Source organism: Passer domesticus, chromosome 14 (assembly GCF_036417665.1).
Source record: "Passer domesticus isolate bPasDom1 chromosome 14, bPasDom1.hap1, whole genome shotgun sequence".
Classification (NCBI taxonomy): domain Eukaryota; kingdom Metazoa; phylum Chordata; class Aves; order Passeriformes; family Passeridae; genus Passer; species Passer domesticus.
Genome location: NC_087487.1, coordinates 5,232,951 through 5,259,712, shown reverse-complemented (window position 1 = coordinate 5,259,712; position 26,762 = coordinate 5,232,951). Strand labels below are relative to the sequence as shown.

The 26,762-nt window shown below is 39.8% G+C and overlaps 1 protein-coding gene across 9 annotated transcripts in view; it reads right to left on the bottom strand.

Annotated features, from left to right (window-relative positions):
- OTUD7A (OTU deubiquitinase 7A) overlaps positions 1-26,762 on the bottom strand; it is a 138,242-nt gene that overhangs the window by 84,649 nt on the left and 26,831 nt on the right. For 3 of the 9 annotated variants that reach the window (XM_064388541.1, XM_064388532.1, XM_064388544.1), the window contains exon 1: positions 20,749-20,955. The exons of 1 other annotated variant lie outside the window; for it this stretch is intronic. The gene's annotated coding sequence lies outside the window, so the exon portion shown is untranslated. 5 more of the 9 variants (XM_064388534.1, XM_064388536.1, XM_064388535.1 and 2 more) reach the window with 4 other exon arrangements.

The following is a 26,762-nucleotide window of genomic DNA, read 5'->3' as shown; positions in this document are numbered from 1 at the left end:
TGGCCATTCCTCTGAAGAACTGGAGGGCTCATTAGATGAGATACTTCAATGTCAGAGGCAAAGCTCTTTGGACACCTGCACCAGTGCTGCATTACTGATCCTGCAAAGAAAGGCTTTGGCACCCAGAGGATGTGAAGAGAGACCCCAGGCTCTGCAAGTTACTTGGCTTTCAAATATAACAAATGACAAAGAACAGGAGGGGGATTTTGCCCGCTGAAGATGCTGACACTGTATATATACCAAATAGTGAGCCCCTATCACAGCCAGTCCAGCTATTCTTTAAAGCATCAGCCTTTCTGAAAAGGAAAAAATTAAAGGAAAAAGGCAAAAAAAAAGGAAAAAAAAAAAACCACCCAAAACCCTGCCAATACACACAGGTATCAAAAAAATGAAAGACACAGCAGCTTATGCCTCTTTTGCAGAGGTCTTTTTACTCAATGACTGATGGGGCAAAATAACTGCAACTTTAAGTGATACCACAGACGCTGTAGAAATGATGAGATTTTTTTGCAAGTAGACATCCTTCTAGTAAACTTAGGAAAGTTTAACAGGAGTTTTCTGGGGTCTAAATAAAAAAATATTTAGTGTATAGTACTGTATCTGGGAGATTCAGTTGCCTCTCGAACAGTGGACAAGACTGTCTGGAAAAGCTGTGAAGTCAACTGTTCCTAAGCCTGGAGGGAAGCTTATTTTAGTGTAAAATTAATTATCATAGCTCATAGGAGGGACTATTTAAATTCTTTTTCTTTAAATTGTAATAGGACCATGTGACAAATATTCCACAAATAGGAATATACTGATGCAAGGAAAACCAGCTCTGTTAAAATTTGCACCAATTAAAATCCCTCTCCCCAGCCTGTAGATATTGGATGGCAGGAAAAGGATTAACAAGGGAGTCTTCTGGCTACTCACATACTTAATGTGCTCCTTTGCTGAAAACCTTGGAAACACACGGCATTAATTTATTTAGGCCCTTACCAGAAGCCCTTTCCCCCCAAACATCAGGAGGAAAACATGTCAAAAGCTGCTTGGACTTCTGATATTCCAAAAACTAACACAGCGTGCTACAGCTATGCTCTTTGCCATGTTCCAATTTTTCCTGCTTTCTCATTTAGAGTCATATTAGCTGCCAAAATATGTTTCAAGCTTGAAGACAAGAAAACACCTTCTAAAATTACAGTAAAATAGAAATAAAGTTGCTGCCTTGGTGAACCAGTAACATGTACAGAATTGGGGAATATATTGCCAAGGGTGAAAATATTACTTAAGATAAGCTGGTAAACCAAGTTACCAATGTACAGTCCCAAAAGCCTGTTGGCCTTTGTTCCATCAACCAAATTATTGAGAAAATCCTTCTGAGACACAGAAAACAAAAGAACAGGAAAGGGGAGAATATGTCAAATGATGAAAGTTAATAGAAATATCATTATTATTTATAGGAAGTCCTCCATCCAATTCCTAGAGAGAAAAACGAATCAAAACCACTTCCTGAAACACAACAACTACTAAATTAAAGCTACAGCAGTAATGCGAGTATTTTATTAGGTAGTAAGTTGCTCAATTCCCTTTCCTACTAAAAGATCCCATTTTAGAGTCCCCAAAGCTCAGAATCGTTACGTTTGCATTCTGTCCATCTTTCACTGACCACAGCTGTGGCTCAGCTTTTGGAGAGGGACAATCCTGAGCGCACCAGGGGAAGGCTGCAGATATTTTTTCCCATGTTGGCTCCCAGAGCAAAGCCTGTGTCAGGAGCAGGAGCACTGTGGGAGCAGCTTCTCTCCGCCTCTCTCTTTGGGAGCAGCACTTTCTGGAGTGCTGCATCCAAAGTTATTTGCTCCAGTACCTGAAGAAACAGCTTAGCTCATCAATCAAAAGCACATTCTCAGACACCCACAGCAAAACCACCCCCACACACCGTAGGCTAAATGTATATGTGTACCAAGAAAAAGAAAATAATGATTTCTGACAGATGAACAAGCTTTTTAGAAAAATAAGTGTTATCATTTAATTACTGAACTTGTACAGCATCTTTAACTACCCAGTTGCACACATTGCAGTAGTACACTAGATAGAAAATTCAGTAAATTCTGCCTCAAACTCCCAGTCTAAGCTGTTGCATTACAAAGTGATTCTCGCTTGAATAATAAAATTAATTTTAAAATTAACTGGATGACATACCAAACCAGAATTTATTTTCAAAACCTATGGAAGGTTTTGAAAGCCCCAGAAAAGAGGATGGTGAAGTATTCAGGCATAAATTTATACTTGCTTATTTGAAATATTTGTTTCCCACTGCTACAAATACATTTTAAAACTATTTTTGTACAGCATCCTTTGAGAAAGCTACTAGGGCTTACATTCTGCAGCTGCTTTGATTTACAGATTTTCCCCTTGGATATCTGTTGAATTCAATTCTCACTTAGCCTTAACTATCATATTTCATTCTCCAATACATGGAATCTCCTATACCAAATTTGATTGCCTTTCAGAAAGGCATCTCATCAAACTGAGGTCTGTCTAAAGAGAAAAAACACCAACAGAACTAGAAAACCATTTGTTCTCAATACTGGAAATTCTTTTGGATTGTATAATCCAGCCTATTGAAAAAGATAAACTATTCAAACTGAGTCTTCATGGATCCACCCCAACCATGGAACATCTATGAAGCGCCTGACATTAATCTTGTCCTAACCAATTTCCTACATAATTTATTTATTCTGTTATCTAGAACACAACGCAAACTGGATATTATATCTGCCATCTAATAGCTGTAGACCATTAATAGCATTTGTGATGAGACAGAAGTATGTATTCCTCAGATAAAGCTGTTATCCAATCATCCAAGTCAAGCTACTTTGGACTTTCTAAAATGTAGAAAAGTAAAATATTGCTGCCAAAAAAAATATTCATCAGGTTGTGTATGAAAAGGCAGCATGCTGGAGCTTTTAACAACCCTACTTCTTCTCACAATTTGGAAGAAATGAAAATGATACCAGTGATTTAAGGGAAAAAGCAAGCTTTTACCCTTGATGAACTGTGAGTGTATTTTTTACTATCTTACTTCTCTTAATCTGGGAAATGTGTAGTGACTGTGCTCAGTCGGCACACGCCTGCAGGCCTCAAGTGATACCCTGGCTATGCTTCCTTACCCTTTCACTCTTCTGACACTGCTGCTTTCTTCTGGGGGCATGTTCAGGAGAGGGCTCATGAAAGTCACATACTTTATCCCCGCATCTTGTGCCTTAATGGCCATGCAGAATTATTGTACAGCTGTTGATATGTGTAATTTAAAAAGAAAAAAAAAATACTGCATAAGTAACAAATCTCAGAGAACTGGCACTGCTGAGGTTGTTTATGGCTTTGGAGAGGTGGGGGATGAGTGATTTTGCTGACATTTGCACTTGGATAGCATTGAAACATGAAACAAAAATGGTTCATGAAATATATATCAGTTTCTCCACACCACTAGAAAATAACACTGCTCTCTTCCTAAATTAGACATAAAAATAAAGAACCCTTCACGATGGCTGCTTTCTGCAGAGCTCACATAAATGGTTTCTAGCTGTCACTGTCTGGCCCAAAGCTTAATTCCACTGAGCTGCCGAGAACAAAAGAGAGTGATTAAAGGAATACAGTGTCACTTCCAATACTGGTTTTGCAGTATACTGGAACAATACAATAGATCAGCATCCCCAACGTAGTTTGGAGCTCCAGCATCTGTCTGCTGTACACCCCAACTCACAAATCTGCCTGATAGACTTTAGGCCACATTTTCCATATAGCTGCAGACTACTGCTTTCATGTAAAGCTGCACTGATCTGATTTTAATACTCCCAGCACAGAATGTGGTGGATCTGACTTCCAAAGCTGAACTGCACTAACAGGTTGAACATGCAATAGTGCTGAAGATATCAAAGACTATTTTCCCTTCTAAAACACAAACATCTCTGTTAGTCTCTCCTTTATACAGATGTCATAACTTTTTTTACTTGAAGATGTTTTCTTGATTATGAAATCCTACCTATTGTAACTTTTACTTTACAATCCAGGCAATGACAGGAACACATGAGTTAACTCTAAAAAACCATAATAAGCAACATTTCCTTGGATAATCTATTTATTCATTTTATGATAGAACTCATACCCCAGCTATATGAAGAGCTCCACGGTAAGCTTCAACTAAAGCAGACAGTTGTAAATTTCTAATTATAAGTGAAAAAACTCTCCGCATTCCATATCTGCTTCAAATTTTGCTTTTAATAAAAGGAACTGCAACATACATAACTTCTGAAGCAAAATGAGTGAAAAAATAAAGCAATTTTAGCAGGTCTCAAGAAAGAAAGAAATGCTATTAATTTTAGTATTAGGGAGTGGTTCCGAGAGATGACACTAATGTAAGAAGGGACAGGGTGAAGCTCTTGGGTTCCAGTCCAAATCTCTCAAATCCAATACTCTAAATGAGAGTCCAAACTCTAAATTTAGGTGTTTAAAATTAAAAGGGCCTAAGGAGTCAACAGTCTATCTTTCCAGTTTATTTAAGAAACTGTACCATTACTCAACTGTGTGAAGAAGAATAACCCAACCCAAATCACAAAGATCACGTCCTAAGTTCAAGTGCCCAGGTTTAACATATAATGATTTGCTGTATTCTATGCACTGATTTTCCCTGAAGTTAAAACTGCTGCCTCAGCCACAGGGGTATCTTTGCTCATAATATTCTGAATATCAAAAACCCTCTTCACTTGCCATGGGCAGTAATACAGCTGATTAACACATGTATTAAGCAGCTGTTCCCTTCAGTTTTTACAAATTTGGCAATTATCTTCTATACACTCCTTCACTCCCCCCCTATCCCCACCCCCATTAAGTGATCTATCAAGGAAAGAAATACAATTCAGAATCTGAGTGTTAATTCTCCAGATATTTAGTAAACTACAGTTGGGAATGATTGGAAGTTTTAGAATTGTGCTGCCAGAAGATGCAATGACAGGTTAATAGGAGTTGAGAAGCAAAACTCCTGATTTTAAAAAATTTTTTTTACTCTCCTTTCTTCTGCATCTTTGAGAAGTTTTTAAGACAACCACAAAACATGTACACTTTTGAGTGGACTATTACATCTCCTGGCTACAGCACCTGACTAACTCTGAGGAGAGATGTGCTGTTAACCTTCCATGTCTGCACTTAGCACCTGATGTATCCATCAAGATAGTGATTATCATAACATCATTCTGCAAATGCTCTTCATGGGGCAGGAAACGTTTTAATAACAAGAGATCTTAGTCAATGAGCCAATAACCACATAGCCACTCAGCAGGAACCCAACTTCCCTTTTAGCGTCAGGTTTGCAGCAACAAACCTCACACACTTCGTACATAACATTCACTGTCCTGCAGAAACAGAGACTGTGACAGTTCAATCATGTCTGGCGCCTGTGAGATTATTTTCATCCCAGGTCACGTAAAAACAAAATAATGAGGTGGCATTGCAAATCCTTGCTGTTAATGATCTTTATATTAAACCACTTACATAAGTGGAAAAAAAAAAACCCACCAAATCAAAAATACCCACCCCCAGTACAAGATTAGGACAAACCCAAATTCAAAGAAAACCCATACTGAAGAGCATAAAAAAAATCCTGCATCATTCACTCCCCAATAATCTCATAGCCTCCCAAATCAGCTCCCTTGGGAAGCCAGAATGGCCAGAGCTCCACTACACACCACACCTCTCAGCATGCCCTGCTGCAAGCCTCGGACACACAGGTGTAAGAGAAAGGAAGGGCCTATGGAAAAAGCTTGCACTGCCCAGCAGGAACAGAAACTACTGTGTTCTTGATGTACATGTACATGCATACACACACAAATGTATAGATATTTATTCCACCCTAACAGTGTGTAAGTCCCTGTGTGGCAAACATCTTTCTCCGCCACAAATACAGAGAAAGCTTAGCACCTAGAATTTTTTTTGTCTTTGTATGAAGGTTGATATTTTACATCCCCAAGTGCTCCTGACCCCTTTTCTCTAATTGATGAAATGAAAAATAAATGCAAAAAGTATTAAGACATCTCTTACAGCTTTGCCACAGAAGCAGAGCAAACTGCCCAAGCAGTACTTTGTAATTTCCTTCCAAGTTAAACCGCAGAAGTGCTTTTGTTTAGAACTGCGGCAAGCACACATTTTGCTACTATTCCTTTGGCTTCAGTCAGCAGCTCAGCTCTTGGAGCTGGCTGAAACCTTCCCATTAAATTTGATACTCAGCAGCAGAAAGGATGCTAAACCAACAGAAGAAACCATCAGGCTCCACACTGTTTTCTCTTGGGAACACTGGACATGCTGATAACCCTCTGATTAAAACACATCAGCAGAACCAAAAGCTGCAGAAACCCTACAAGGAAAGAACATGAGTATCTGCTCCTTGAAAGGCCTATAGCATGAGAAAATCACAAGTTTCCTCATCTCTGAAACTGTTCTTCATATTCCAAATGCTTTCTCCCCAACATATCCTGAAGCATAAAAATAACAGCCAGAGAAAGTGCTCTGCTGCTTCTACAATGCAGTTCAGGAAAGCCCACTAACATTTCTAATTTATAAGCACCTTAATAACAGAAAAAAAAAAATTTGGACAGCCAACAGCGAGATGTACAAGTGATGCTTGTGGACCTTGACTGCCCCCAAACACTTTCTATTTCTGGGGTCAACTGCCTCCAGGCATGACAGAGCATCCAGCTGGACTCCCGACTCTGAAAAGTGATGGAAAATCTGATCCTTCACCACTCCAGAGCGCCACCCTCACATTAACTAGGTCATAAACACCAGAGAAAAAGGCCATCAACACAAAGCTAGATGAAAATATATAAAGGAATAATCAAAATTTGCAATAAGAACAGACATCTTTTTGCTACTATTAAGTCACTGTAATTTTTTAAAATTTTACCTGTATGTTTCTACACTCCCAGTCAATAGGGTAGTCTTTTGCATTGTTAAAGGACTACAACACTACCTGAAATTTATCATGTCACTGCAGCATGTGAAATTTCTCACATTAGAGTTCTCACATTTCACATTGAAATTGTCGTGTGAGGTGCAAAATGACAGTCATATGTTGTCCCTCCTGTTCTAGCACCAATCCACATTTGGATTCCTTTCAAACCAAGCAAACTTAGAAATTCTGTGTGGAAGTATGCTGCAAAGGCAAGATACTCAGGTTAGTGAAGATCAGAGGCTACGACAAGGTGAATGAAAGTTTTCCTAATGGCAGCAAACATAGCTTTTGGTATAAGTGCATCAGTGAAAAGAACATCTCAACTGCAAATGCTAACAGGCAGCAGAGCAGTGGGGACGTGTGGGGGTCTGTGGGTGAGGGAAGCTGGATTCTGAACCCCCAGCAGAAGCCTGGTACTTGGTCCCTGCAGTCTGCACAGGCAGCTTGTAAACCTCAGTGACACCTGGACTCAACAGAAGGGTCACATTCCGAGTCCTCCAGCTAGCACAGAGGCAGAACATGCAGTTAAAAAGGCTGCTCACACATTGTGCTTCTGCACATTAACTATTTCAGCCAGAGAAAAACAGGAGTTGAAGTGTTGAAAATAAGGGTTCCCTGAAAGCTGCAGCAGTCTCAGAATGAAGAGGCCAAGGAAAGAAGGCAGCAAAGATCATGACTGGCAACAAGAGAAAATCCTAGAGATGAGAGATCAATGGGGATGAATGCCAGGGGATGCCCAGGAACCCTGGCCAGTGTTTTCCAAGGCTGGTAGCTTCAGCAGAGGCACAGCACAAATCAATGTAACTTTCTACCCAACCTTCCCAGCCTAGCAGCGCTCACCCTGCTGGGAAAGGAAGACCCACTGAACGTAGTGGTGGCAGCAGAGCCGGTGAGTGATTTCCCAAATGGGACCAATGGGATGAAAGCCTAACTCTTGCTGGTTGTACAATAAACCCACCTCATGCTGGTTTTAGCTCTGCCTCACCTTCGACAGCAGCAATACTGTTTCCTCTTAGTTGTCTTCAGCAAGCTGTGGCCTTCCTTTGGAATAATACTACCTGTTTATAGATGTTTAAGCACATTTGATTCACCGTTTACAAAATAAAAACATAAACAGTAAAGAAAAAAATATATACATCTAATTCCCCCAAATCAAAGAATAATTAATTTTATACTGATAGTTGCTGCTACCTCAAGAAAAACACAGCCTAACAGATTAAAAAAAATAAATCTTAATCTAAAACTGAAGTTCACAATTAATAATAAAAAGTTAGGAATCCATTGAAGGATCTCAAAGAATTAATTTTCATTTCAAGATTTCTATTTCATGTACCATGGAAAGAAGCAGGCAGGAGTATAAAAGCTTGAACAAAGAGCATCTCATTCTCCTGGGAGTTCATTTTATGCTGTAACTGGTGAAAAGCCTCTTTAAAAAGGTTATAAATACCATATTAATTTCATTAGGAAAGCTCCCATGGCATATTAATTTAATTTCTGGCACTGTTATTGCATCTTTTTAGATGCATAAAATCTTGGAGGTAATTTCATTAACAGTAAAGATCTGAGAAAGGCAACTAAAATATTTTAAACAGATTGGTGACAATTCAGCTAGAAAGCATGCACGTTTACTCTAATTCTGTCCCAATTAGCACCACCCTGACACATAAGAGCTAGCAGGTTCTGCTACTGAAGTTATGTTATCCCCAAGGCCTCTGTATTTGCAAAGACTGCATGAACAGCTCTCAAAAGATTAATGACCTGCTCCTTTATTTAAGGCAGATACTCATCTTCAGTGATCACATACGAGCTCTGCAGCTAAGCATGAAATGTAACAGCTGTCTTAGCTTTTTCTGCCAAGAAAGAAGACGTTTTTCCCCAAACACTTGCTACCCTGGGCATTGGACTATTCTGGATGTATAAAATACTTTAAGTGCCACGATGTGCAATAGCAGTGGCAGCTTCTCCATCCTGGCCTTGATTCTGCAGCCTGACTTTGCATACAGGACTCTGAAGCTACCCATGGCCTCAGCAAAACCAACAGGAGCTTTTATCATAGGATAGATTTATAAAATGCAAGTAGATAGAAAGCAAGTCCTAGCAAAGAAAGAAAGCAAGTCCTAGCAAAGAACATTTCACACTCTGTGAACACTTTTACAAATGCAGGATGTTTATTTTGTATGTTTTAAAGTCATGACAATTCTAAAACCCTCATACACTTACTGCTTAACTGAAACACGACCTCAGCTACCACACAAAAGAAAATCCTTTTCTTTCAGTCATTTTAAACTCAAACTCTCCACTCAACTTCACCGTTAGTCACAAGAAAGGTGATACAAAAGGGCTTTGAACAAAGATACAACCTGTGTGTCCAAGGCTGCTACTTTTATGGAGTCATGATATTCATCTAATGAGTTAAGAGCCTGTAAACTAGGAGTGAGAGTCCTTTCTGAAAAGGATGCTAGAGTTCAACAAGATCCATGGAATTTTAAGAAGAAATTCCATTGCCGAGTTCTACAGCTAGAATGATTTCAGGAGATCAGATCATAAAACCTCATAAATGTCCCACCAGCCTCAGCAAACTAATGAGTCATGTCCTGGACATCTCTCCATCAAAATACTAAATCCCCACCACAGATGCAAGGTCTCTGAAGAATTCACCCTTTGATACATAGAAACTACATTCTGAAATAAAAAAAGATAACTTTTAAGCCATAGTCCCCTTAACACTAAGGCAAATTTGGACAGCAGCAGTACACTTTCCCATTCTTTGGGCATTTCATTTGGAGGAGTTTTTTTAAGAGGTAGTGAAAATCAATATTTTAGCAACTTTGTTTCATGACTGATCATCATTCACAAAGCAATTATAGCCCTCTGATTGACAAGCACGGGATTCCTAGGAAAACATGGATTTAGAGCAGTTCTAGAGGGGTCCAGAAAGGCAAAGGCTGGAAGGGAATGCTGAAATATCTGCCATAGCTTCCTAAAGACTACAGCCTTGCAGGTTCAGTTTTAAACAGGCCTATCTACGAGCAAGGAAAATGTTTCTTTTTGCACAGTACTGAAGAGCAGACAGCACACATAGGTTTGGGACGTAGGTGCAACTCTACTTTTTCAGATACAGAATCAGTGTTTTGAACTGGGGTTTTACAGGTTGGCTATTAATGAAGTTACAACTTTATCTGGAAGTTTAATCATCAGGACAGTAATAGAATTTTTAAAGTACTTCATTGGACCTAGAAGCTTAAACACAATTAAAAGAAGTCATGTGATCTCTTTAAGCACCTGTAGTCAACTTTTCAGCTGAGGCAAAGAGCATTGCAAAATTTTGAAACAATTTTCTCTGTATGGCTACTGATATAAAATAATTCATTTTAATCTGCCTCTGAAAAAAAAAAAAAAAAACCAACCAAATCTGATTTATCTCAACTATTCACACACAAAACTTCAATGTGCTATTGCAAAACATGAACAAAAGAGCTATTAAGCCACTGGATGTTAGAGCTATGGTCTGCTTTTTGCTACATTTGGTCAACTCTATCAAATTCTGAGCCATTTACACACAGAGGAAGATTCCAAAAGAACACACTTTGTGAATGGCTAGTAATTTATTTAAAGGAAATGTGCTTATTCTTAACCAAAATATGTTACCTGTAAATACTGTGAGATCCTGCTGCTAATTTTTTCGGTAAATACAACAAGGCCTCTTGTTTTATTTCACATGCACTGTATGCAGTGACCCAGTTTTACAGTGCAAGGCTTGAGGAAGGGCTGTTAGATCTACAAATATGTAACACCACTACATTCCAGCCAAGCAAACAGTGGGAACGTGAAAAAGCGGCACAGAAGGAGAACTGCATATTATTAGCAGTTCTCTCCATCCAGATATTTTATTAAACAGACCATAAGTTTCATTTACCTGGCTGCTTAAGAAATTCTAAAAATTAAAAATAAAAAACCCAACCAATCAACTAACAAAAAAACCCCTACATAACTTCCCTGGCAAATTACAGAAGGATTACCTAATTTCCTATTTCAAAATAATTTTACAAGGTTTAAAGATTTCTCCAGGTCTTCAGCAAATAATTTTGCAATTTGACAGTAACTCACGCTTCTAGAACACATCCACAAGTCTTCAACTACCTTTTCCACAACCTTTTCTTTTGAAAGTAGTGAAAACCCCTTATAACTGTGTACATAAAGTTTCATACCTACAGCCACTGCATTTCATTTGCTTTGTAACTTCAGCTAGAAGATCAAACAAAGGTCACATTTTGCATAAAGAGCTGTGCAGACAGGGAAGTTCCGCTTTGGCATTTCCACAGCACTTGGTGAACCCTCGTCTGCAGTGCTCATTATCTCAAATTACAAAACTACAATTAACAACAGGTTAAATTTATCACGCTATAGCAATAAAAACAAATAAGACAACCACAAGATACTATAATTAGATTTTGACTTAGTAGACATTTCTGCATCTAGATCTCAGAATTTTACAGCATTGAATCACTTTTAAAATTAGCTGCTCTTAAGACCACAAAATACACAATAGTGATGAAGTTACAGGTTTCATGAAAATCCATATCTATTCTTTTTTTCTTCCTCTCCCTAAACATATTTTTTATAGCCATATCCAAGAAAGAAATGGCTTGGAGATAAAATATCACCAGAAATCACACTTATGTGGCAAACTATTTTATAGTTACATTTCACCCCATTTCAAAAGTGAATATACTGACATGGCATCGTTTCAAACAGCTCAAAATAGACTTTTTTATAGATATTAGTCATGCGATGTGTTTTAAAATATCTGGGTCTTAATCTGCAGCTCTCTGACAGTAAAAGACAGTTTTAGGGGTTTGAACAGAGTAATGATAATAGTAGTGAACTAAATCCACATGTTGTCCATCCACTCTTTTGGTATTTCAGCTCAAAATGTATGTTACTGCCACAATGATTCCCTCTGAGGTAATTTTCTGCCAGAGATACTCAGATCTCCACAATTTCAAGGCTATTTTTGGGCTTACTCTACTAGGAGAGAAGGCCCATTTTGGTGGCCTGGAGGGGGTGGATGGATTTTGCATTTTTACAGCCCCAGACCTCTCTCTCTCCAGCTCCTAATGAGCATAGCAGCTTGACTCTCAAGGAATTTGTTACGGAATAACTTTCTCCTCTATTGATAAGTCTCAGATATATAAAAGAAATGTGGTGCACAGAAAACATACATACACATGTTACTATAGCCTCTGTAAGAAAATAACTGGGGTAAAGCCAGTCATAGGACTATTTCTACCCAAAATATACAGTAAAATTACGTGCTCTCCCAAATTTGACCTCACAAAAATAAAACAACTTTTTATGGAAGTAAACTTAATTATGAAATCCAAATAAGGATATTCCACATGTTTCTTTCTGTAAAGATACATTTAATGATAACCAAAAGGGTTCAGAGATATCTTCTTTCATGAGTACATATCTCTCTATTTATACTGGATAGGAAAATATTTCATCTTAAATATGAGAGGCATGTGGAATGAAGCCTAACAACTCAATAGCTCTTGAAGGGGCTATTTCTCATGTAAAGCACATTTTAGGACACAAAACTGGAGGAAGGAACATGGTAACAGCTCTGTTTCTCAAATTCTGTATCAAAGAAAGTCAGGAGATTATCACCTAGATGCAAACAAGTCATCAAGTCCAGACACTCAGAACTGAGCTGCTCAGGCTGAGTATTCATCTCTGGTGGTAGCAAAAGGTAATGATTTATATTTCTGTGCTAATTGAGGTCTACACTTTCAGCCTTGTGTGCTCATAATCAAGCACCTGATTTGCATTAGCACGGAGGGGGAGCAGCCAGCAATACCTCAACTGGAAGCACATGCATCAGGTTTTCCTGGGTGAGTCCATAATGCTTATCTGCAGACAGGAGAATATCATCTTTTTGAAGTCAGAGTGCTACCAAACCTCCTGAGCAACACACCACAGCAGTGAGGGGCGTGTGTCAGTGAGTGCCACAGGCTTGCTTTAAAGATTCCCTCATGTGTAATAAGTAATTAATAGTTTGTAGCATGTGTTCTTAACCACAAAACCAGTTCAAATAGACTTGGACCCTACTACAAAATTATTATTAATTCTCCCAGCCACAAGTACCGAGATTCAATTTCCAGCTACTAGCCACTGTTTGACACATCCTCCTCTGCCAAGCACAGGGATTTTCCCTTTGAAAGGTAAAGGAACAGAGAACAGTATTTGGGATGGATTTAGGGACAGGAAACAGGCATCTCCTGTTACAAAGATGATACAGCCCAAAGACAGACAACGTAGTGATTATTGTTACAAACAACACAACTCTAGATTTATGATGCTGCTCTTTCTTCTGCATGGGCTTTTATCTGTCAATGTCAGAAGAAATTTTGAACAATGCAGATTTATAAAAATGTAAACTGTGTTGCCCAGGAGACAATACAGATCTCTACATGGGGTTTCTTAAGAGAATCTTCATATAACATTTTTTCACAGCCTTTTGTTTCCTCTTATTCTTGCCAAGAAAAGACATCCTTTTAATAATCCTGATTAAATTCTGCTTTCAGTATTTACAGCCTGACTAGACACTAATGAATAGCTACCTTTGTATTTCCTGCCCAAAACTGTTATACAGTCCTTATCTACTAAGCATGATCAGGTTGGAATGCCAGAGCAGAGAGATACAAGTGTGAATACACAGTGACAGAAATATGAGAGAAAGAGGAAACCAGCAAAGCACTTCTGGGTGCCTCTCAGAAAAGGAGGATTAGTCATATGAGTGCAAGCAACTTTTCCTACTTTATTTGAAACTCTGCCTTGAAGAATTGAGCAGTGAACTGAACCACAACACAAACATCTACGAAAACTTCAATTATAAACATAGGTGTGAGTTCTGTATACCTGAGGTTCATATGCATCCATATAAAGAAGCCTGAAGACATAAACTGTCTATTGCTAAGAAACACTTGGCTTCTGCAGTTCTCGTCAGCCACTGAGACACTCCCAACTACAAGGGTCAAAAATTCATTCCTTCACACAAGTCTTCTTTCAATACAGAAGTACTACTGCAAAAAGTCCAGTATTAAAATGTCTGATTTTCTTTCGCAGTGAGAAAGCTGTGACAGTAGCTCATAGGGCCTCAAATCTCTGTGGAAAATCATCACTAAAACCTGGAAATTCCACCCTAAATAACTTAATATTGGCGTGCCTTCCCATAGTTTTATTTGGAACATCGCTTTTTATGATTGTTGGAAAACCAAACATGAAACACCAACAATTGATATAAACCATTTCAGCTCTCGTGATTTTTCATTTAAATTCTGAATTTTCAGGTTAATTTCACAATCTCCAGTTTCAATCCCCTCCTTGTAAATGCATGGCACTCAGGGGTAATGAAAAAGGATACTTTTCAATGGCAATTTCTTACCAGCAAACAGTGTCAATTTCGTAAAGTGCAAACAGTGTATCAACCTGGTTTTATTCAACCTTAGCCTTGTGGATTTCTCCATTATATGTTCTGAAAGGAAGCTTGTCTCCAGCTCTTAACTCAGCTGTACTTGGCAGAACAGATGAACACACCATACTAACTGAATGTTTCCCACATGTGAACTTTATCTACAGGTTGTATATTCTGTCATTCTTTCTGCTGAAATTACAGATATCTGCCTTCCCTTTTTACTCTGTCTTTCCTTTAAACCAGTTGTACTCTTCCAGAGATAAATATGTAACGAGTTATTTAGAGGAACATGGAGGTGATTTCATTGCTTCACACTTAATTATAGTTTGTTAAATCAATGCTTTATTTACACTAAAACAATCCTGTCTCATTACCACAATTTTATTTAATACACCTGTATGTCCTCCTCTTCATAAGAATTGACAATGTAACAGCTCTAAGACTTGAAATAGAAGCTACTGGGATATTACATATTCTCAGGTAAGAGATGGGCAGATGTTAAGGGATGGCAGAAACTGTTCCTGACATCCATCTGCAATGCTTTAGTCTGGGTTCTGTTCTCAGGTAAGTATGTTATTCTGATTAGAGAAAGTGTGTTATCTCTGTATCTAAGGGTACAGCTTGATAGTCTGTGTTTTCTTGTACTGTCTGCTGCCTAGTACAGGATAAATCTAAGTAATAAACTCAAGTTCATGACCATCAAGCAAGTGTCCTTCACACTGATCTCAGTTCTAAGAAGGAAAACTATTTAACACAGGATAAAAGCTCCTTTGCACTGCCTCAGAAACTCTGCAGGCAATATAAGTGCTTGCACAGAAATTTAATCAGTATATAGCTAGTCAGATACATCTGTGTTCATCCCCCCATATCCTTGCTTAGCAATTTCCAACGGGGTGTAAATACCCTACAGAGTCACTAATCAGCAACAGTGAAATGACTCAGTCCAACCAGAGACAGAGCAATGCAAGCCAGGCACTGTTTCTTGCACTTTGTTTCTTGTTGCAATAGATCTCAAAAGAGATGAGAAAAGCTAAGCCAGTAAAGATATTAGTGTTATATGATGTTATTGGGCACTCTTGTACTCAAGATTTGCATAGTTCAAGTCAGACAAAACACTTTACAAAGTCAGGCTTCCCAAATTAAAGATCTTCCACTGCTGTGCTGTGTTTATGTAGACACTGGCTATGGGATGCAGTCACAGCCCTTCTTTGCTTGAAGAGTGCTTTTGAAGGAAATTATATTTCTTGTACAATTTAGAAAGTAAATAAAATGGAGAAAAGTAAAGTGACTTGACAATAAACAGTAGCTCTGTAAGAAAGGTCTCCTACCCCAGCGCCCTTGTTCTTGGGATTAGAAGTCATCTGTGGGATGACTGAATTGTCAGTCACTCATGCATTTAGTGTTTCAGCAGTACCAATACAACAACCTGAGCTTGGTCTGCCATGTAATACAAAGGAATTCATTCAGTATGTTTTTCAATCAGAAGTACAACATCAGCAGAGTTTCATTCCTGTTTAGGTGCTGAAACATAAAAGACAGAAAACTAAAGAATTTTTCATTCAGATTTCCTAATAGGCACTGATTATTTTACCAGTTTCTATGGCACTATCACCATGGCAGCTAGCCATTTTAATCAGAGGCATTCGAACACATTTCTGATAACATCACAGTATTACATCTCCTGGGCACACACAGCAGTAACCACTTTGTATATTTCCATAGGACAGAGGCCACTAATGTCAGCAGACATCAGGATTAGAAATGTGATATTTCAAGCATCTAATTAAAGAACAAGTTCTCAGTGTTCCTTACTCTAATTCTGAAAACAATTGTGGAAATATAACCATTGTGCCCAAAATGAGAATCAAAATTCTTCCACAGCTTGCCCAGTTCCTACATGGGTTTTGCCCCATCTTTGATTAACTACTCAATGCAAATGATTACTCAGCAGATCCTAAGAGAATGTGCAAATGAAAAAAAAAAATCACTGTAGAGAACTGAGTATCTGCAAAGCACTGACAGATAAAAATAGCTACGTTACCCTTTGTACAAAACCCCCATACTTTGTTCTGTGTACAGGCTAAATTGAAGCATTGCATACAAGACTGAAATCGTGAGCAGAGAGCAGCAAAACTCAGGTTTCTGACCAAAGGAATTTTCAATGTAGAACAGGAAGCATTCTAATTTTACAAAACATATCGTGAAGCCTTTGTAAATATGCTCAGCCTAAAAAATGTCCTGCAAGTATTGAAAAATACTTCCAGCAACAGCAATCCTTCATATCGTCTACAAAATGCATATGAAAATAATTTTTCAAACTAACTTAGAGCAAATTCATACTTTTGTCCAGAGATTTCTGTTTTGTTTTTTTTTTACTGAAAGCATATTTCAAAAGGCTGAGATACTCTAAATAAATGGATTTATAAACCCTTTTAATAAAAGCTAATAAGCAAGCTAAACAAATTCTTTGTTTCAAGCCTAAAGCTTTTCAAAAGGTCCATCCAAGAGATATTAAATAAACACAGATAATGTCAATACAGATATTGTATTGATATCTCTATTGTGTCAATACAGATAATGTCAACAATCCACAGTAAAACACTACAGCAAAGCACTACTGCTAAAAATCACTGGTATAACAGCATTCTAAAACAGACCACACCAACCTCAAATAGAGGAATAAGAAACTTAAGTAAATTGAGAATGAGACTTGAAATACATCACAATTAGCTTTGTCTTTTCAACCTGCCTGAACTCAGAAATAATTATGAAAACAGTGATGTTAGGAGAACAATATGAAAACAGAACAGTAAGTCAAGTCTTTCATACCTCCAGTACATCCATGCTTGTCAGATTTACAGTTTTTCCTTCCTTGGGTCAGTAGTTGGGGAAGGACAACAAAAAAAGGTCTAGAAAATATTTGACAGTGAGAGTGTTGTACTGTTACATTTACATGTATACACTAATTAATCTGCCCTTAAAATAGAACCAATCAATTACCACCTACATTTTAAGAACAGTTCTGCCATCTTACTCAACTTCTGTTTTGTGTCTGCTTCGCCATAGGAAAACAATGATAAAGAAATACAGGAAAATAAAATATAATATCCATGTGGTACATATTTGTACCACACCTCAACTGGTACACTACTTTTGTATAAGTCTCTACAGCTGAATTTTCAGACCATCTAAGCAGCCAGGTTAATCTTCCTGTTTTTCATTAAGGCAACCTGATTTGTTTAGAAGGTTCACATCCATTTAGCTCCATGCTTTAGCCTAAATATCTATGAATGCTTGTATAGTCATGTCAGTGATAAATGAACCAGTAGAATACAAAATCTTCAACAACAACAAAGCGTCTTCTATTTTCAGTCCTCAATTTAATAACAGTTGCACCTGGTATTTTAAGCTTACCATTTGCTTAATTTAAAGTTTATGTTTAGTTTTATGTTTAATTTTTACTTAAAATGAATCCCAAGATATGTTACAAAATTTGAGTCAAAAGGACCTTCAGATTTCATTATGTTTTTGAAATGTAGAAAATATTAAACAGAAGGAGACTTCATTAAAAACTGCAAAATATGAGTTGTAGACTGTCTGGAAACAAACATTCTGCTAGTTCCTTGGTCCTTTCCTTCTCTCAGGTCCAACTTTCTCTCCTGTATAATTCAATACATAATTATGCTTTGCAAGTGCTCTTCTCTTCCCATGAAGACTACAGAGGGTTACTGTGTCCAAAGGCAAGAACAGGCAAAATAACAGTATGTGACAGCACAATGATACACACATTTTTTAATTCTTGAGTTTACGCAGTATATAACAAAGTAAATAAAAACATTTTCCCCCCCCCTCAAATAATACAGATATAATGAATTCATACAAGACTCTAAATTATATGAAAACGCCATGGGGATTATATTTAAAACATGCAGCTTTAATTTAAATTAGATGTTCTGCATATAGTGCTGGTTAAAACACAGATTTCCTAATTTTTAAAGAAGTAACACAAAGGGCAACTATGACAATTGGCACAATGGTTGCAGCAGTACCATCAGTCAGTCTTCAGAGCCTGCATGTGCCCAGCTCTATGAAATGCCTTACCTGGAGCCCCATTCACTGAATGGCCTTTTTGCTGAGTCTGCCAACATAACAATAAGAGAGATGTGCCAGGGCACTGAAAGATGCAGAGTGAGCTTACTAGGGAAGGACTAAATTCATTTCTACCTGCTCATTACACGCTTCCTTGGAGTCTGTAACATCCAGCCAGCATCACCACTACATGAATATGTATTGATTAAAACAAGACTACAATCTTCTAGAATCCATTGGAAAAAAAAACCCAAACCAACCTTTTCCAAAACCAGATACATTATTAAGCAAACAATCAGTTTCTTTTGCACCATACATACACAAAAATTGACTCTAAGACCTGATCCCTACCCAGTCTAATTCCTTAACAGTTATTACACCTGAATTAAACGGTCCTGAAGATGACTGAGTTTCTTGTAAAAACTACAGACATGAAAATGTAGTATCACAAAAGAGCCAGACTCACAAAGGTGCCATTGCTACCCCACGTCATACCACGACTGCTGCTGTGTGGGCACGCACAGCCCATAGAGGTTCTGTACTCCACACCAACCTTACAGCTCAGCAGCCTTGCACTGGAAAGTGTTCCAGAGGCTGGTAGGCACTGATATTCATCTATAATCCAGATTCAAATGGGAAAAGTCTAGCTTGCCCTGCGTGAGCAGCACAGTCATACCAGGGAAAAATCTGGCCTCCATCCATAGAGAGGGACCATTTAGTCAATTCACACCAACAGCAGAAAACAGAGCCAGATCCAGCCTTAACAGCTAACACACTCATATTTTAATAACTGATTGTAAATAACAAAACAACACTTTTCCTATCAACAGCAGTTTCAATTCCAGAAGCTTAATACAATTTGCTTTAAATCTGTGCCATAGCAACCTTTATTAAAGTCAATGTCATCTGTAAGGACTGAGTTAAAATAAAATGTGGGCCAAATTTATCAGACATTAGTTCCCTTTGATACAGAGCTCAGAACACTGACTGTATGTCATCCTAGATATGAGTTGCATACATTGCAACCAGCAACATATTTTAAACCAGGCCTCTCCAAAATACTTCCCCTGATCATTTGTTTTGAGTATTTGTCTGAGATGGTGAAGGTCAAATGAAAAGTGTGAAAGGTTTCTTTCTGGTTACATCAAATTTATATCCCTATGCTAGAAAATGCAGCACTATTCAGGCCTAGGAGAGAAGCCTGAAGAGTTTATTAAAATATGACAGTGTTTTAGCTGGTCAATTTAAAGGCACATCCAAGGGACAACAGAAGAGACCATTCCCTCTGGCTGTGGGAGCTGTGTGTGCCCACGTAGCCATGAATATCACTGTGTGTGCGAGACACTGACCAGCAAGGAGGAACTGTGACAGAACTACAGCAAAAGTAGTCAACAATTTATCCTTTTATTTTCAGCACTGGCTCATAGGGCACGCTGCATCTTTATGTCAGATAGGTACCGAACGAGTCTCCAGAAAGCGCTTAGAACAGACATGCTCCTACAACCTCCAGGGTAAGCGTAGGGGTAGCGAGCTTTTTAAATTTAGATTATGTAAGGTCGTGTGCCTCACTGCATTATGTTTTATATACACGTTATATCTCACTGCACTACACTGCACCCTGTGAACTCCTAATGAGCATTATCCCCGCAAATGCAGGCAGTACCCTTTTGTAGCTGCTTCAGAAGAACAAATATCATATGTACATCTAATAGTTAGCGAATGAGGTCAATCCTCCCAAATGTCCTGACATGGTCTAAGAAACACAGAAGGACATCCCACCTGCCCGAATCGGCCTCTTGCCCAAGCAGCACCGAACCACCCGGCCAGGGAACAGGCTCCTCGCAGAGGCTGAACGCAGGCTGCTCCGCGAATGCAGGAGCGAAGCGAGTCTGCAATGCAGAAGCCCTTCCCGGAGCTCATCAATGAGCCGGGGGAGACGGGGCGGGGGCAGAGCCGGCAGCCCTGCCCGCATCCCCGCCGCGACAGCCCGAGGCACGGGGCGTTTCTGAGCGCCCGGCTTTGCCCGCACGGGCTGCGGCCGCGGGCGCTGCCCCCGGGCTGTCCGCCCGCAGCTCGGCGCAGCGGGAGCTCCCGCGGCCGGGGCGCCGCGGGCAAGGGCACGGCAGCGCCGGGCCCCCCTGTGCCAATGACACCGGCCCGCCCGCAGCCCGGCCGCGGGAGGAGGAGTAGCAGCCCTTACCTGCTCCCGCTGCTCCTCCCGCAAGCCCTCACTAACCGAGCTCCATCTTCCTCCGGCCGGCAGGGGGAAGGGGGGGAGGGAGTCAAGCCAGCGCTGCCGTCCCCCCCAGCTGCCGCTTTCCGTCACCGCTGTCCCCCGCCCGCGCTGCCCGGCGCAGCGGCCGCCTCTCGCCCGCCCTGCAGACGGCACCGGCAGGCGGAAAGCGAGACCCACCTCCCGCCGCCGCCGCCTCCTTCTCATGAAGTCACCGGCCGCAGGGCCCTCCTCCCTTCCCCGGCTGCCCGCAGCGGCCCGGGGAGCCGCGCTCCGCCCCGCTCCGCCCCCGCGGCAGCCGCGCCGAGCCCCCGGCGCAGCCCTGCCCGGGCCGCCGCCTTCCTCCGTCCCTCGGCGCTGCTGGACGGTGCCGGCGGCACAGCACGGCCCCGGCCGGCCCTGCCCCAGGAGCGCTCCTCCGCCCCGCCGTGTCCCGCGGCAGGGGGAGATGGGAAGCGTCGCTTCCTTTCCGTCTCCATCCTCGTTCTGGAAATCACCGTGCCCGGCTTTGCCCACTGCAGAGTGGGGCGTACGTTACAGTAAGTTACTGTTTTAGATGTGCCTTCTGTTTCGACATGAAAGTCCACTTGAGGTTACAGTAACTTCTCAACTAACCTGGTTCCTGCTATGTCAGTGTGCACACAGGTGAGTTCTGTCTCACTCGGTTCAATCTCCCTCCCTCGCACCAAAGCAGTCTTCCACTGTTACCCTTCCAATAACATTAGAGTTGAGAAGGAAATGGATTAAGGATTACACCTCTAGAACTAAGCACTCAATTTTTTCACTTGGTATGATAAAACTGGAAACATGCAAGACTAAGAACAAGGCAAAATATGTGGGATAGAAGGTAAAAAAATCATCGGTGTACCTGTCCCTGCTCAAGAAAGGCCTTCTTATCTGGAAACACCAAGAATTCTCAGCTACAATCAGCCTACTACAGATTATGTGCAATCAGTGACAGATACAGCAACCCTGAATCAGTAAGAAACACCAGCTGTAAACAATGTCATACATTTTGCACCAACACACCCAGAGAAGCACATTTGGTGACACATGAAGACAGTTTTGCAGATGTGCATTTTGATATCATAAGCAAGTGAAGGTTGATGGTTAGGGGAAAAAACCCAATCTAGTTCTCTGATAGAACCCCCAACATCAGTTTAGAATATTGTTGAAAGTCCCAAAAGAAAAATATCTCCTTCTGCAGCTAATATGAAAAAAATAGGGCAGGAAAAAAACATTTTAAAAAGTTCCCAACAGTTGTACATATAACCTTTTGCTGTAAATGCACTGAGCTATTAGCTTTTGGCAAACCATGACAGGCAAAAACCAAAACAGTTTTGTCCAATACTGTTTTGGGCCTGCACAAAATGAACTTTGATTGTTTGCCCCTCACATTCTCTATTCTCCTTAGAGAAAACCTTTATGTTCATGATTGAAGATTGCTTCATCCCACAACAAAAAACCCAATGAGCAGAACAGTTCCTTGGTTTCTTCACCAGTGCAAAGTCCAGCAATCTTTAAATGCGGCAAAGAAAAACACATTGTGAAATGTATGGATAACACACTCAAAAAAGAACAATAATTACAGAAAGACATACTTTTTTCCTTTATGTGCCTGTCTGTACAGATTGTCCTACAGGTGAGTCCCAGCCAGGAAGAGTTCTGTCTGTAAAAGAAAAAACAGTTAGCAGAGTTTTGCCGAAAGCTCTAGTCCATTTGCCTTGCAAAGGAAATTAATTAGTGAATATGTGACCCTCAGGTGGCTGCTCCGGATCTCCCTGGACTGAAAATACTCTAAAAGCAGTCAGAGAAGCTATGTAGTGCCAGATATTCAAACACAGTGCAATGTGAAGGCTCTAGTTAGCCACGTGGTGACACAGAGCTGGGGACTCATTTAGATGGTGACTGCAAAGGAAGCGGCCAGTTGTCTGTCAAGCAAAGCCAGAGATGCCAGCAAAAGTCTGAGGGGCTTAGCAGAGGAAAGTGTGGCCAGGTACATGCAAGAAGAGGCTATCCTTTGAGACCTGAAAGTTCCTCATTCCTCATCTTTTCTTCCTACAAGCAAAACTTGCTTTATGCCACCATTATAGGAAAACAAACACGTTTCTAACCAAGTCCCAGATGAAGTGTGAAAATGCAGAGATGCTGGATTTAGATGAAGTATACTTTAGGGCCATTATATTCTGCCTCCATGGAAGTGGTAGTATCTCACAGTATTTCACAGGAAAGCAATAAAAAACACAGAATTCATAACATTTAGCAGATAAAATGAGCTTAAATGAAAATCTGCTGAATCCTCAGCTTGGGGAATGGGGTTTCCTCCACAGCATTTGCTGTATTGACATACTTTGATGTTTTCTTCATCCATCATACTTTTTTCTTTAGCCTATCCACATTTCTACACCTCACTGAATGCAGGAAGTTCTTTAGAGGACCACAGATATGCTGCAGCTAATAAAAAAATATACAAATACATATATATGACCCAAAAAAAGTCAAATAAAGTATCTAATCAGGTTTCATTGGTCTGTTAGGAATTTTGCCTCTATGAAACAACTTTGTTTCTATTCCCTGTCTTTTGTCTTTAAAATAATGAAGCATCCACTTTAATATCCCCCTTCAGAACACACAGAAACTGGGGCAAAGCTGTTAAAGACAAGGTATATACCACAATTTAAACTTTATCCAACAGAAATGCAAATTGGATCCCTTTCCCTTGCAGCTGATACTGAATACAAATGGTAAGCACAACATACAGTGCTCTTATTTCTGCTAATACCTGTCACAGCTGAGATGGCCACAATGCATGGAGTGTCAACATACACGTTCAGAAAGCTTCAACCCATACAGAGTAACACCTCACCACTTCAGAAGGCTGCAAGCAGCTGCCCAAGGGCAGATTTTATACTGCTCGTGTTGATGCCCTGCACCTGTGTGCCCTGTGCTCCCTTTGGGGTTGGTCAGTGCCCCTGGGCACTCCATGGCTCATTGCTGTCAGTGCTGCTCACCTGCTGCTCACAGCTGTAGATCATTGGGGATGAGGCTCATGCACAGCCCCACTCCCAGTCACCAGAAAGTTTTTCAGAAACTCTAGCTTTGTCTAATTGAGTGAAAACACAATTAACTGTCTCCAAGAAACTCTAGTCATCTTTCGTGGTTGCTACATGAAAAATAGCTCAGCTCCTAGTGACACTTTGATGGTAGGTCTGAAGCACCTGGAAAGTTTCTGATGAAATACCTCTTAATAAGAACTATTATTCTATTTTAACACATAATACCCACAAAAAATATTTCCTTGAAGGTTTAGGAAGAAACTTCTTTAACTATAGATATAAATTAAAGCTTTGAATAAATAAAATCACAGACACAAGGAGGCCAGTTAAAAAGGCAAGAAGGACATATGTTATGAATACTTCCAAATATTTAACTTGAACTAGAAAGGAGGGGTATAACTATTTTTTTAGCTGGTTTTGAGTAGTTGTAGCTAGTAGTACATAAAATTAGGGTCACTGTGAGTTGCTGCTTCCCCTCCTTATGTTTATAGAAATCAAATCATCCGAATCTTTGCTGCTCAGTCCTGCACCTCATAAAGCACATACGCTGCAGGCCAGGACAGAATAGGGCAGGACAAGAAATCAGACTGGTTACCTCTTCTTCCTTCTGACCTGTGAGACTGGGACCAAGAAGATGTTATTTCCTAATTAACTTGATTTTTAAAGCTCATTATTATTAAGTGTCACTGAAATCAGCAGCATTTCTTTCCAGCCAATTGCTTTTATGACTTGTTGACTCTGTAAATATCAACTCAACAAGAACACATTTTTCTGTCGGGTCAGCTGGGAAGTTTATTTCTCCTGTCATTACATCAGATTACTATTTTACAGTTAAAGACAGATTGTTATCAGCCTTCAGAGACTTTAAAAATAATACAATATGGTTCCTGACACTCACAAGCAGACTGATAAATGCCACCCACACAATCGGCAACACATTTTTTTATGCAGCATGCAAGAAGATTGTTCTACAGATGTTTTGGAGTTAATTCTGCAGTGAAACCTGTTACAGAACAGAATCACCATGGCATGACACTTCTCCACTGAAACTCGCAGCAAATCTGCAATGCCTTTGCTTCACTGTAGATAAAAGTAGATCTGGAAGTTGTTTGTCACAAACAAAGGTGACATGACATTCCAATTGAAATTTTTTTATTTCTTATTTCTAAATCAAGTTGAGTAGCTAAAAGATGCATAAGGAACACAGTAAGCATTCCTGATTTAAATAATATGGGAAAGTTTTGCTTTGTGAGGGTGACCACACTTTGGCTGATATTTCAGGAGTGGAGTAAACTTCCTAATCCACTGGATCTCCATGAACAGAGTTCTTTCAGTACAAAATTTAGAACTTGTAGAAGAAGATAACTGCCTATGTGCTATGACTGAGCACTTGGAACGGTCAATTCTGGATATGGACGATAATCCAGTAATGAGGATCATCTCAGCTTTCTTTAGTAGAGCATTACCATATTACTGTGAAACAGGGGACTTGTTCATTTACCAGATAAACCAACAGTAGTGAAAGAACATCCCTGAGCATTCCTGACTCCTGAATTGCAAGCTCCTAATATATTTTTGACATCTATGCAGAGGCACAGCAATACTGTTCCAAAAATCATAGAACCAATTAGCAGACTTATGACAATTAGTTTGAAAATAAACAAGTTAGTTGTAACTAAAAGCTTTTACAAAGTCCTAAGAATTACAAGTAGGAGATACATTCTGCTCAGTTTGCAGGAGCCTTGGAAAGAGCAAAGAAAACACTGTCTTTCAAAGGTAGTAGAAATGTCAAATATTTTACTACCGAAAGGTAAATTTTGTTTTGGATTATTGTGTTCAGCCTGAAAATGCTATCTATGAGCAGAAGCTGAAGAGAGTCAGAAAGATGTAAAGAAAGAACAGACTTCTAGGTGAAGAGACACTAGAAGCTATATAGTTAATAGGACAATAGTGGTGGGTTTCTATTATCCTCAGTGGGGAAATCCAAATCCATACTAAAATGAATCCCAGTCACTGAAATTACAATACTTCCCCTTTCCTTTTAACACCTTAATTGCATGGCTGTAAGAGTAACTTAATGGTCCAAAGACTGCTTCAGACTTGAAGCAGAAATTATACATTGGTCACACTGAATTAGCAGTTGTCATAGGGATTTTGGAGACCATTATTCCCTGCTTGTCCGTGTAGCTCCTTCTACATTGATGTGGTTACCAAACACACTGAGAGGAAAGCTGGCCCGTTATGTGAACATTGTGATTTCTCATCCTAGATGGACGAAATAGAAGTTTTCAACACTGATTCATTGAAGAACATGAAAGAACACACTGCTATTAAATGAAGGCATGGCACAGAAGAGAATTGAAAGCCTGCCTTTGGAAACAAGGGGCTCCAGGGAGCAACACCATTCCCTAGGAATCCTCTGCTTCAGAGCATGGACAGACTGGGAATGAGGCTATATGGACTTCATTCATGCTAGGGATGGATCCATGGTTAACCACACACACAGCTTAATCTCTTCAGAGACCATTAGTGCCATCTAATACAGGAGCCATCTAATACAGGAGTCCCAATTAGAAGCCTGCACTCATTATAGTCACAGAGCCTTTAGAGGATTCCCAAACCTAAACCTATCACTCTCCATTGAGTGTTAAAGAAGGCCAGACTGCTGCTGCAAACACTTAAGTATAAATTATTACATTTCCACTAGCAGAAAAATACCCTGGTTTATTTTTTTACTCTGCGGGAGGGAAAAAGCACTGGCTGAGGAAGTACCAAATGAAAAACCACAGAACACCTCACATTTGAGTAATGGCACAATGGCACAGTACATACCTGCATCAAGGCTTTACAGGCTCACCCTTCCTGATGAATACAACTGAAAATGAAAGAAGAGCTCCCTGGAAACATTACCTGCAGGGATGTCTC